The sequence below is a fragment of the Monodon monoceros genome, unplaced genomic scaffold, assembly GCF_005190385.1.
Source record: "Monodon monoceros isolate NGI ecotype Baffin Bay Population unplaced genomic scaffold, NGI_Narwhal_1 Super_Scaffold_16, whole genome shotgun sequence".
Taxonomy (NCBI): domain Eukaryota; kingdom Metazoa; phylum Chordata; class Mammalia; order Artiodactyla; family Monodontidae; genus Monodon; species Monodon monoceros.
Window position 1 is genome coordinate 54,561,810 of NW_021703772.1, and position 12,789 is coordinate 54,574,598.

At 38.4% G+C, this 12,789-nt stretch overlaps 1 protein-coding gene across 1 annotated transcript in view; it reads right to left on the reverse strand.

Annotated features, from left to right (window-relative positions):
• PLEKHA3 (pleckstrin homology domain containing A3) overlaps positions 1-12,789 on the reverse strand; it is a 94,203-nt gene that overhangs the window by 56,442 nt on the left and 24,972 nt on the right. The gene's annotated exons all lie outside the window — the stretch shown is intronic.

Consider the following 12,789-nt stretch of genomic DNA (forward strand, 5'->3'; position numbering starts at 1 on the left):
ATATTTGCAAATGAAGCAACTGACAAAGGATTAATCTCCAAAATTTACAAGCAGCTCATGCAGCTCAATAACAAAAAAACAAACAACCCAATCCACAAATGGGCAGAAGACCTAAATAGACATCTCTCCAAAGATATACAGACTGCCAACAAACACATGAAAGAATGCTCAACATCATTAATCATTAGAGAAACGCAAATCAAAACTACAATGAGATATCATCTCATACCAGTCAGAATGGCCATCATCAAAAAATGTAGAAACAATAAATGGTGGAGAGAGTGTGGAGAAAAGGGAACACTCTTGCACTGCTGGTGGGAATGTGAATTGGTACAGCCACTATGGAGAACAGTATGGAGGTTCCTTAAAAAACTACAAATAAAACTACCATATGACCCAGCAATCCCACTACTGGGCATATACCCTGAGAAAACCATAATTCAAGAAGAGTCATGTACCAAAATGTTCATTGCAGCTCTATTTACAATAGCCAGGAGATGGAAACAACCTAAGTGTCCATCATTGGATGAATGGATAAAGAAGATGTGGCACATATATACAATGGAATATTACTCAGCTATAAAAAGAAACGAAATTGAGCTATTTGTAATGAGGTAGATGGACCTAGAGTCTGTCATACAGAGTGAAGTCAGAAAGAGAAAGACAAATACCGTATGCTAACACATATATATGGAATTTAGGGGGGGAAAAATGTCATGAAGGACCTAGGGGTAAGACAGGAATAAAGACACAGACCTACTAGAGAATGGACTTGAGGATATGGGGAGGGGGAAGGGTAAGCTGTGACAAAGTGAGAGAGTGGCATGGACATATATACACTACAAAACGTAAGGTAGATAGCTAGTGGGAAGCAGCCGCATAGCACAGGGAGATCAGCTCGGTGCTTTGTGACCGCCTGGAGGGGTGGGATCGGGAGGGTTGGGAGGGAAGGAGACGCAAGAGGGAAGAGATATGGGAACATATGTATATGTATAGCTGATTCCCTTTTTTATAAAGCAGAAACTAACACACCATTGTAAAGCAATTATACTCCAATAAAGATGTAAGAAAAAAAAAAAGTATCTACACACAGCTCCCTTAAAAAGAGGATAAGCCCCACTTTGGAAACCACTTTCACGGCTCTGGTGCTTGGGATTCCTCTCCTTCCTCAGCCAGGAGGGGCCTCTGTTAACAAGCCTTGTGTTGGTGCGTACAGTTGCCCCTCAGTATAGCGGGGAACTGGGGGGGCGGGGATTGGTTCAAGGACCACAGTGGATACCAAAATCCACAGATGCTCAAGTCCCTTATATAAAATGGCGTAGTATTCGCATATAGCCAAAGCACATCCTTCTGTATACTTTAAATCATCTCTAGATTACTTATGCATAATAGAATGTAAATGCTATGTAAATCGTTGTAAATACAATGTAAATGCTACGCAAATATTTGCTGGTGCAGCAAATTCAAGTTTTGCTTTTTGGAACTTTCTGGAATTTTGTTTTTCAAGTATTTTCTACCCGTTGTTGGTTGAATCCAAGGATGTGGAACCCATGGATACAGAAGACCGACTGTACTTACCTACAAGGTCTCCTGAACCAGCAGAGCCTCAAAGACAAATGTTCCTTGCTAAGGATATAATAGGTATAAATTCCCTGAGTTATAGGGGAAATCTCAGGGATGTGAAGGGAACCTTGTGACACCAGCCTCAGCCTCAGAGAGGAACATGGGGGCAGAATTCTCTGCAATTGTAACAGGAATGAAGCCAGTTATTTGTTTACAGCCTCCAGTCCATCTGACATCACTGCAATGTTTTTAGACTTTAGTCAGGACACCTGACTCCTCATTCCCCACCCTGCTGAGAACCCTGGCCCACATCCATAAGGGGGGCTGGCTGTCCCCTCTCTACTCCCACTTCCCTGCCTCAAACAACCCAAACAAGCTGGAGAGAAGGGATACCAGCAGGCCCATCTGGCCAAGACCAGAAGGGAGACCGAGATGCCCTGTCCCGATAAGCAGAAGGACCACCACAAGGAAGAGAATGAGGCCTCCAGAAGGAAAGCGGAAAGTGGAGTACACTGAGATCCAGAGCCTTCGGATAACGTGCCCAAATTCACACAGCTGGTAGCACAGCTGGATCTAGAAGCCAGGTCTCCGTTTACCACTGTGGTCTTGCCACCCCTTCACGACTACAAAAATCAATCCTGCTGGAGGGTGAGATGGCCAGAGAGTGTTTAAGGAGAAGAGGGCTCTGTTCCCCTTCCAGGTCATTATAGTTCCAGGGCAGGGTAGACAACAAAATCCCTTCAGGTCCCTCCCAGTAAAAAGGCCCCTACATAGTCAATTCCTCTTCTCCGAAAGCTAAGGCCAGAAATACTGAACGTTTTATTGGCATTTGCAATATAGCCAGGAAATAGGGTGCTTATCTGACCCAGGATATCATAGTAACAGACAGTGGTGGCAGAGCCAAAAGCTTTGTGGAAACAATGTTATGAGCCCTAAAGAAATAACAGAAAAGAAACTTTCCAACCTACAAGGAAGGAGGCACCCTGACAAAACAATCAGCTGGATTCTGGGTGGGTGCTGAGACAAAGGGAAACCAGCTGAGACCCTAAAATGTTTAAGGCAGGGGACTGCGGCCATGATAGGGGAAGTTTCTGAAAGCTGGGAATTGCGTAGATATTACTTCAGAGAACTTGGAGGGTTTGGTTTTATTCATTTCAGTTTATGACTAGGATGAGTATTTTTTCACTCAAATTTCTTTCTTTCAAAAAAGAATCCTCAAAGTAATGGTATGAATGAAGAAGTATCCTTACAAGGCCCATACTTTCCCATTTTTCTTTAATACACAAGGCGGCTGTGAAAGGGATTGAAAGAGCATGGCCTTCAGCCTGGTGACCATTCTTTGAGTTCCTTTCTCTTTCCCCATCTTAGGGAGAGAGGAATTTGATGGTAATGGTGATAGTGATGGCAGTTTCTGTCACATGTGCTCTAGATCAGAAAATCATCTTTAGTTATCAACCTGCTGACATGAGCACACATTGCTAGCGTCATTTTCCAACCCTGTGTGAAAATGTCTTTACTTGCTTAGGACAGAAAACCAGAGACAGAAGCAAAAGGCCAGGTATATCAAGATCAACATATACCTAATACCACCTCCAACACTGCTTCTCAAACTTTAAAGTGCATAGGGACCACCTGCACTTGCTCAAACGCAGACTCTGGTTCAGCAGATCTGGGGTGGGGACCTAGGAGTCTGCATTTCTAACAAGCTCCCAAGTGACACTGATGCTCATGATCCTCAGACCATGCTAAGAACAACCTGGAAAAATGTCTGGCCTTTCACGCTGTTAGATGATGGTCCCAAACTTTAATGCTTTTTATATACACCTCTTCTTAAATGCCACAGTTAGGAGTGGGAGTTTCCACCTGGCTCAGTGGTCTTCAACCCTGGCTACCCATTGGAATTACTGAGGAGCTTTTAAAAATACCACTGTAATTGGTCTGGGTCAACCTAGCATCAGGAAGCTTAAATGCTCCTGGGGGTTTCTAATGCGCAGCCAAGGTAGGGAACCCCTGATCTCGCCAAATAAGGTGATCCACTTAATGTTTCCACTTCAAGGTTAACTGTTATTCTCCTAATATCTTTTCTCACATCACAGCACTGACTTTAACTTAGCCAAACAGAGTTTACATTTAAGTGTGTAGCAAACGAGTAGTCATATATTTTTTTAAAGCAAAGGTTACCCTTCCTTAAATTTTCAAAATTTTTCTTAGTGACATGGCAAATTTATTAAGCATTTTTCCCCACAGTGTTGACATGCCTCAGTTTTATTGATTTCTAAAATTGCTACAATACTTTAAACAAGCAGGATTTTCATAACGAAAATATCGAGTACACCTTTTGGCATTTGGAAGGAAAAAGAATGCTCACAAAATAATTATACATATATTTTAAATGAAGTTTATTTTTCCCCCTGGGAATAAAAATCCTATTCTGAAAATGTTTCAAAATTAGAGTGCTTAGTTATATCAATCTAAAGTTATTTTTGCTATTAGGTTACTAGGTTTATTTAGAGACTAGCTTTTCAATCAATTTCAATATTTCCAATTTATTTAACTTCTAAAGTTACAAACTGTTCATTTAAATACCCACGAACTCTTATTGCAAGAAGCATATGTATTAGTTAAAACTAACCAAAAATAGACATTTAGAAGGAAAAAATAAAATAAAATAAACCATGTGTTTATGTTTCCAATAATATTTATGCACACAAAAAGCTATTTAAAACAATCATGATATTTTCTAATGCTTATTTATGTTAGTGTGCAAATGTGAATAATACTATTCAACTAGCTAACTAAAAAAGTAAACATTTAGGAAAGCCAACTGTAGTTAAGATAGTCAATTTATCTCAACTATTAAAAATAAAACAGTGAGTTTTTAAGTACACTGGAGAATTAGAAAGCAAAGATGAATACTAGCAACATAGTGCTTAGTAAGTAGTCAATACTGACTGAACAAAATTTTTTGAAGAGGTGGATAAATATATACCCTATCCTAAATCTAGATGCCTCCAATAACTCCCCACTCTTTCCAAGTAATTCATTTTCCAGAAGAGTCCACCAAATATGGAGATACTGAGGAGGCTATTTTGGGGGACTCTATAACCATCAATCAAAATGGGAGAAAAAGTTACAAATATCAAATCCTGTTGTACACCTGCAACTAATATAACGTTATATGTCAATTATACCTCAATCTAAAAAAAAAAAAACCTCTATTTTGTATGAGCCATTAAAAAATAGAGGAAAAGATAAAATAGAGTGAATAAGAAAAAAAAAGGAAAGTTAGAATTGGAAAAGTTCATATGACTTTCTCTTTGGCTAATTACAGGTAATATTGGACAGCTCTTAGAAACTTACTTTGAACATTCAACCATGATTTTAGTAACATTCAACCATGATTTTTATAACATACAGCCATGATTTCCTCAGAGCTCGTAAAAAGAAAAGGTTGAGATAACACAGAATTTTGACAGAGGGCAAAAAAATCACATCATGCGTCTTTTACTGTCTCTAGAGCAAGCTAGAGACTTGAACTTAAAAACATCATCTAAAAAATTATATCCATTCCTTTACTCCCAAAAGAAAGAAAAACACCTGCAGGTGTCAAATCTGACAGTGACAGATGCAAACATTATAGCTGAGGAAGTCACATGTCCCCCCAAAGAAACTGTTATGAGGACGAAAAATGATAGGTCATTGGTAGGTACATTTTGCTAGGCTTCATGACTTAAGGCAAATTTAAGGACACTGTGCGGCCAACGTAGCCTGATTCACAAAAGCAAGAAAGAAAACTTGCAGTCTGTACACTCTCCCCCCAAAAGTCACGGCCTGTATTTTAAAAACACAGCAAGGAGAAAGAAGGGCAACTTGTCTAAGGAGGTTTGCTACTTACGCAAAACCACAAATGAACTAAAACTCTTCTCTCAAGTGATGACTAAGGGTGATCTAAATGCAAAAGGTGACACATGCAAAGCACTGGTATGCTATAGAATTTCACTTCCTAAACTGATACTTTTTAAAGTTTTTTTAAAGTATGGCACTTTTTTCCCTGAGCACCACATCAAGGTTGCAAAGGTCTTCGAATTCACAAAGGCACTGCTAATAAGTTAATGGTGTGCATTACTCATGCACACATATACACTTGGTCTGAATACAGAGATGATGGGTTATTTTTGTTTCCATTTAAAAATATATACACATGGGCTTCCCTGGTGGCGCAGTGGTTGAGAGTCCGCCTGCCGATGCAGGGGACGCGAGTTCGCGCCGCGGAGCAGCTGGGCCCGTGGGCCATGGCCGCTGAGCCTGCGCATCCGGAGCCTGTGCTCCGCAGCGGGAGAGGTCACAGCAGTGAGAGGCCCGCGTACAGCAAAAAAAAAAAAAAAAAAAAAAAAAAAAAATATATATATATATATATACACATGATTAAGTTCACCCTAGTGTGATAGTGCAAACTGAAAACAGGGAATCAATTATGAGTTGTTCAACTTGGTTTATTGTGAGTGCTTGAAAATGTAATCTAGCAAAATTCTGCAGAGTCAGACCATAATCATTGCCCTATATTCTGGATGACAGAATATCCTTGCCACCATTCCCACACCTTCCCCACCAAGCCCACGGCAGACATCATTAATCAAGTAGGTAGGTCACTCTCTGCTGACCCTAGCCTCAAACTTAGAATCCCGGAAAGCCAGAACTAACTGAGCAGAGTTGGCATAGAAGGAAAAAAACCCAAAAAGACAGTGTGCCAATGGTCAGGTACGTTAAACCACAGGTATTTACTGCCTCACACTTCTTTCTGGCCAACAACCGCAAACCAAGAAAACAAACAAAATAATAAAGTCAAATAGGAGTTGTATATATGACTTGTATTCTAAGGCCTCACCCAAGATGGGGTGTCACGACAAGGAGCTCTCAACAATCGTCTGGGTATGCCAGTTCTGAAGGCATGCTGAAACACTTGTATAACCTAGTAACCACAAATGCCACAGGAAAAGGGCAAGTATAGAAATTTCCTATTTAATTTAAGTACAGAGTCTGATTCTGATGGTAAGACTTAAAAGGTATTTTGTTGTATGCTCATTTACCATACAAATTTGGCAACTAAAGGTTTTTAATCATGTACACATTCCAAGAGAGAAATCTAGACGCTTAACTTTTACCATCTCTAGGCCACTTTTGATTGCTGCCAAACAAACAAAAAACACAACTCTATTTTGACCAAGTAATGGTAGCTTCTACAGCAATCTTATTTTAACCTTTGTAACTCAACTTGTAAAATCAATTGTAAAACTAAACATAAATAACTAAACATATCTCAAAACAAAATGGTTCCAAGTTGCATTGTCCACAACCAAAAAAACATGCGTACAGAACTGTACGCACACACACTCACACACACAATTAAAGAAAAGCACTAGAAACACCAGGATTACTTTCAAAAGAAAATGGCCTCATTCTGGCTATCTAGAAAAAGCCATCAATTCATAGTTCCTTGCATAGAAGGGTTAAAAGGAAATAAAAGAGTTAGAATGTCAGGTCAGGAATGGCAGCGGTCAGAATTATTCTACTGTCACACAGAAGACATACTTATAAAGATATGTAGAGTCATCTTCTCCTTTATTACCAGCTGCACCACATAGATGTGCCACTGTTTACTTAACCACCTTGCTTTTGATGAGGGTATCTGAATGACTGCATAAAATAAAAGTCACACTTACATAAAACAAAAGTCAACGCGTAGAGGAAAGGTCTGGAAGGGCACGTAGCAGAAGAGTGGTTACCCCTGGGAAAGCGGGGTTGACAAGGTGAACTTTCACTTTATTCACACTGTCTAAATGATTACTTAGTAAAGAGAATATATTCAGGTACAGCTTTAAAAAAAAAAAAAATAAGAGGAATCGGGGGAATAACCCAGCTCTCTCAGAGTCTGAAGTCCAGAGTACTGAGACAGAAAGATGATGGCACTGAGCGGGACTGAAATGCTTTCCGAGGTCCCCTCCTTTTCACTACACATAAGTACTCTTCATTATTCTTCATTCCTAAACTGCTACATCTCATCCAAGATGACCACCTCTGCCTACTAATACCAAAAGAGGGTGGGAAAGAAAAGAGTGTGGGTATAGCTCCTGACAGCCATGGATCCTTTCATGACACTATTCTCTCTCCTTTGCTCTTAACTGTCCCCATGCTACCAAATCTGGTAATATACTTTATATTGAGATTTAAGTGGGTGAAACAGTCTTTGTGACAACTTTCAACAGCACAACTATCAACAGCATCCTCCTCTCACTCTGACACTAAGGAGGAAATTCATTACAGAGTCATGTATTTTATTCAACTTTGGTATTCTGAGTATATTACCCCTCACTAATGTCAAAGGAATTACTTAATTTGTTAATATTCCTGTATATTAATGCATTTATCTATCAAATTAATCAAAACATAATCCTCCCTTCCATAAGTTCTGGATTTTATAAATTCCAGGTTAGTTATTTATTCAGCAACTAATGTTAGACCAGAAGCATATGAACTAAAATACTAAATGAAGAGGTAATTTAAACACTTAAGTGTTTCAGGATATAGTTACAAAATATTTACCATTCTAATCAATCGCACGTGAGTTAATCTTGGTTCTGTGTATCCTGGTTGCTCTTGTATTCTTGTACTTTAACATCCTTGTTACGAAGCTAAATTGAGGTAATGCAACTGGCCCATAGTAAGTGTTTTATTATCAAAGAGACCAGCAAAAGACTATTTGGGGGGAAGGGGTGCACATTACAGGACAGAAGGGGGAAGTTCCATCCTATGAAAATATACTAGATTAGTTGCTGCATTTGGGAAAGAGGCAGCATAAGGGCTCTAAAGATGTAGACATTAAAGTTCCAGAGATGAAATATCAAAGCAAATAATGAGACATCATAAAAATAATATATTTACATCTAGGGAGGGGGAAATGCCAGCATCAAGCTAATAGCAGGCACTGTTTGACCCTGCCCATGACTACCTGTTTCATCTGTCCTACCAAAGTCATCCTGGTAATTTGCAAAGAGGTTTATTCACACTAAGCAACTGGCCACTCTTTTGTAGAAAAATTTCTAGCATCTCTAGTGTACTGATATTTACAGCCCTTTGTCACAACCATGGGACTCTAGTGAGAGAGAATGCAAACCTCCTTACAAATAAAAATCCCCTTCCCCGAAGTATGCAACTTAATATCCATAAGAAGAGTAAAGTGAGCACCTACTCACATTTCACCTCTAAAAATTAGTATTCAGTGTTATCATATACACTCTTAATCCAGACACAAAGACGATACTTAAAATAATTGAGCAAATGCACACATTCTGCTTTATATAAGTTCATAACATTTTCTGAAAAGTATACAAACATTCACTAGGTCATAGGTGCAGTGACTGGAGTCTACTATTTCTCTACTTCTATACTCTATATATTCAGAGTATCTCATCTACTGGCTGTAAGGCATATAAACATCACCTCCTTAATTCTGTTTTTTATACTTCATATTTAGATGATTAAAATAAAACTCAATACCAATAAAGCTTAAAAGCACATCAAAATTGTTATTATATGCTTTTGAAACTTTTAGCCCAACTATTACTGATTGGATTTTTAAGGCTTTAATGTGTCTTAAAAACATTTAACCTGAGCATTTCATGTGAAGTCTAGTTAAATGCAGGGTCAATAATATCAAACACTAGAGAATTCCCTGGCGGTCCAGTGGTGAAGACTACGCCTTCCAATGCAAGGGGTTTGATCCCTGGTTGAGGAGCTAAGATCCCACATGCCTTGTGGCCAAAAAGCCAAAACATAAAGCAGAAGCAAAACTGTAATAAATTCAATAAAGACTTTAACAATGGTCCACATAAAAGAAATCTTAAAAAAAACAATAATAATAATATCAAACACTAGATTTTCTCATGTATCAATAACTCTTCCTTTGGTGAAAACATCTTTATTCAAGTCTAAGTGGGTTATTGAATTAAGAGTGATAGTACTACTAATAATAATGGTAACAATATTTATAATAGCTAATACTTATTAACACATACTATGTGCCAGGCACTGGTCTAAGTGCTTCATATGTATTGATTCTTCTAATCCTCACAACAACCCTATGAGGTAGGTAATATAGTAAAACCATATTAATTGAAAATCATTAGAGAGTGGAAAGAATGAATTACAGAATAATACTTACTACAATTTTATACACATTATTACAACTTAAACCTAGACTTCCAGTTAAATATAGTAGACTGACCAACATGTCAGAACAGACTACATAGCCATGAGATTTCAACAAGTTTATAAAAATAAAATCCAGGAGGAGGTGTGATAACTAACCTAGCAGAGTAGAGGAAGTTAAAGCCTATGTACCCAGAAGAGAGGAGCCAATACACTCAACCAAACACGTAACAAGTTCAGAACCTGGAAGTAGCAGGTGCTGCAGAAAAAGGGGATGAGGTATAGGGCTGAAATTAGGACTAGATGTCTATAAAATGGGCAACTGGACCCCAGGTCCTCTCCCCACTCTCCACAGCCAGACAACCCACCCACCCCCAAACTCCATCCACTGGAGAAACTGAAGCTGAGGGTCACCAAACATAGAAGACGACTGCAGTGGGGTGGGGCAGGGTATGTGGAGGCCGAAAATAGAAGGATTAAGTAAGTAAAAAACCACATACAAACTGTGGAGTCCTCAGCCCTTTTTTCCCACCCTGCTGCTACAATGAGGAATCCTTCCCAGGGAAACTGAATAGCTCCAAAGAAAAGACCTCCTCTGAAATTTAGGGAACTCCAAGACAAAAGGCCAGCTCTCTGCCTGAGGCAGATAACTGATAAACCCAGCCCACACATAAGGAACTATGGAGTCAGCTTTTTAGTACCTAATTCTTAATATGAATGGATAACCTCTCCAACTTTCTAAGGAAGCCTTCAGAATGGAAGACACAATCCAAAACAAACAGAACAGGAAACAATGCAGGAAACAGGAAAGACATGAGGAAAACACCCATAGTCATCCTCATAAAAATGGAACAGAGAAAAAAGATATCTTAGAACTTTAAAAGATACAGCTAAAAGAAAAATTCAACAGAAGAGCTGGAGGAACAGAAAAAGAACAATTACAATACTACAACTTAGGAGAGAAAAGAGGATCAATTAGACGTCCAACATTCTTTTAAAATTAGAGGATCAGTCTGGGAGGTCCAACATTCAAATGACAGGAATTCTAGAAAAACAGGATGGAGAAAATTATCAAAAAGATAACACAAAATGTTTCCCAGAATTGAAGTAGACAAGTCTGCAAATCGAAAGATTCCACCAAGTCAAGTACCCATCAACCTGAATGAATAAAGACCCACACATCCTCATGAAATGTTGGGCATAAAGAGAAGCTCTTAAAAGCTTCCAGAGTGTAAAAACAGGTCCCACAGGAATCATGAAGGCTATAAGACAATGGAGCACTGCCTTTAACATTCTAAGAGAAAATTATTTTCAACAGAGACTCCAAACTACCAATCTATCAAGAGTAGAGACATTTTCAGACCTGTAAAGCCTCAAAATCTTTACCTCTCATGCACCTTTTCCCAGGAAGTTTTTGATAGTGGATATACTTTGGCAAAAAAAAGTACAGTAAATCAAGAAAAAAGATCCAATAAACAGGAGATCCAACATGAGACTGAAAAACAAAGGGATCCCAGAATGACCACCAAGCCATGCACGGGTCTGGAGAGCAATGGTCCAGATGGCAGAAGATGAAGGACTGTGGAAAAAATGTCGCCAAAGGGAAAAGGAAAAAAAAAAGGAACTGATGGATTATCTAATGTTTTTTAGCATTTAAGCCTTTGGATACTCATCGTGACAGGTATATTAAAAACTAAGCAAATTTTAAAGTCAGGAAATTATTATTGTAATTCAAGGAAAAATAAGATTCTAGTAGAAAGGAAACAATGATAGGAAATAATTGATAATGATCAATAAACAACATTTGTATCTATTGATTTAACAAAAAAGTTGTGATTAATCTACATTGGGAGGGGTGGGGGAGGTGAGGATATAAGCAAAGTAATCCTGCCTGCCATAAAAGGAATTCAAAAAATCATTTTTAAAATGGACAAATCAAGAAAGCGTAATAAAACATTTTCAAGGAAGGTAAATACTAGAACAAACCACTAAGAGCTAAAAGTACTTGTCTCCATGGCTCTAAGAGGAGGAACTACTCCTTTTCATTATAAGCCTTGCACTTCTACTTGAGCTTTTAAATTATGTGCATGAATTACTTTAGTAAAAAGAAAGCTACTTTTTAAAAAAAGAAAAGAATTCAAACTTACAAATTCAGTATGAATTCAAAGAAAGGAGGATTGTGGAACTGGAAAGCATGAGAAGGAAGCCCTATCTACCAGCTACAATTACTTACCCCACCAGGGCTATTCACAGAGAGACCTCCTCAAAGGAGCTCCCGCAGCCTAACCAGGCTTTCTTACAGGCCAGGATATTCCCTCTGCGCCAAGTGGCAGGAGCAAACGACAGACCCAGAGGCACTTCATTTAATAAAAGTGAAGAATTGGTAGAGTCCAGATTAATGATACTATAATGTGTATGGAATCAGTATAAACAGCAATAAAATACTGCCATATTACAAGGATACATTTCCTGAGATCTTATGATAATTTCTAAACACTTAGTATAATAACACACAGTGGAAAATCTACAATTCAGGGTGAAGTTCCATGGCGACAGTCAAAATGAAGATACTTTATCTCTTGCCTTGAAATTTAAGCTTAAGCAATAGCATCCATTTCTGGACTTATCCTGATTAAAGATAACACAATAATTCAGTGTAATATAACAAAGTTCAAATTTGGTCCATTTACAAAAGAATTCTCATCAAAGTTGTTTTAATCATAGAAGTCTTGGATTCCCACACAACACAAACCAGGTACTTGAAAAGTAAAGCAAGTACTAGCTCTGCTTAGAAGATCACTGATATACCAAGAGTCTCTAAATTTCTCAATAACCCCATGGCCTAGATAAAGCAAAACAAGAACCAACAGTTATACATTACAGAAAGTCCTGAAAAACTAAAATTCTTATGAAATTGTTCTTATTTGGTTCATCTTTTTCTTAAAATTCAGAAAAGTCAGGCACACTTGAAAATACACTGGGCTCCTCAAAATGCAAGGTTCCCTGAAGCTTTACAGGTTG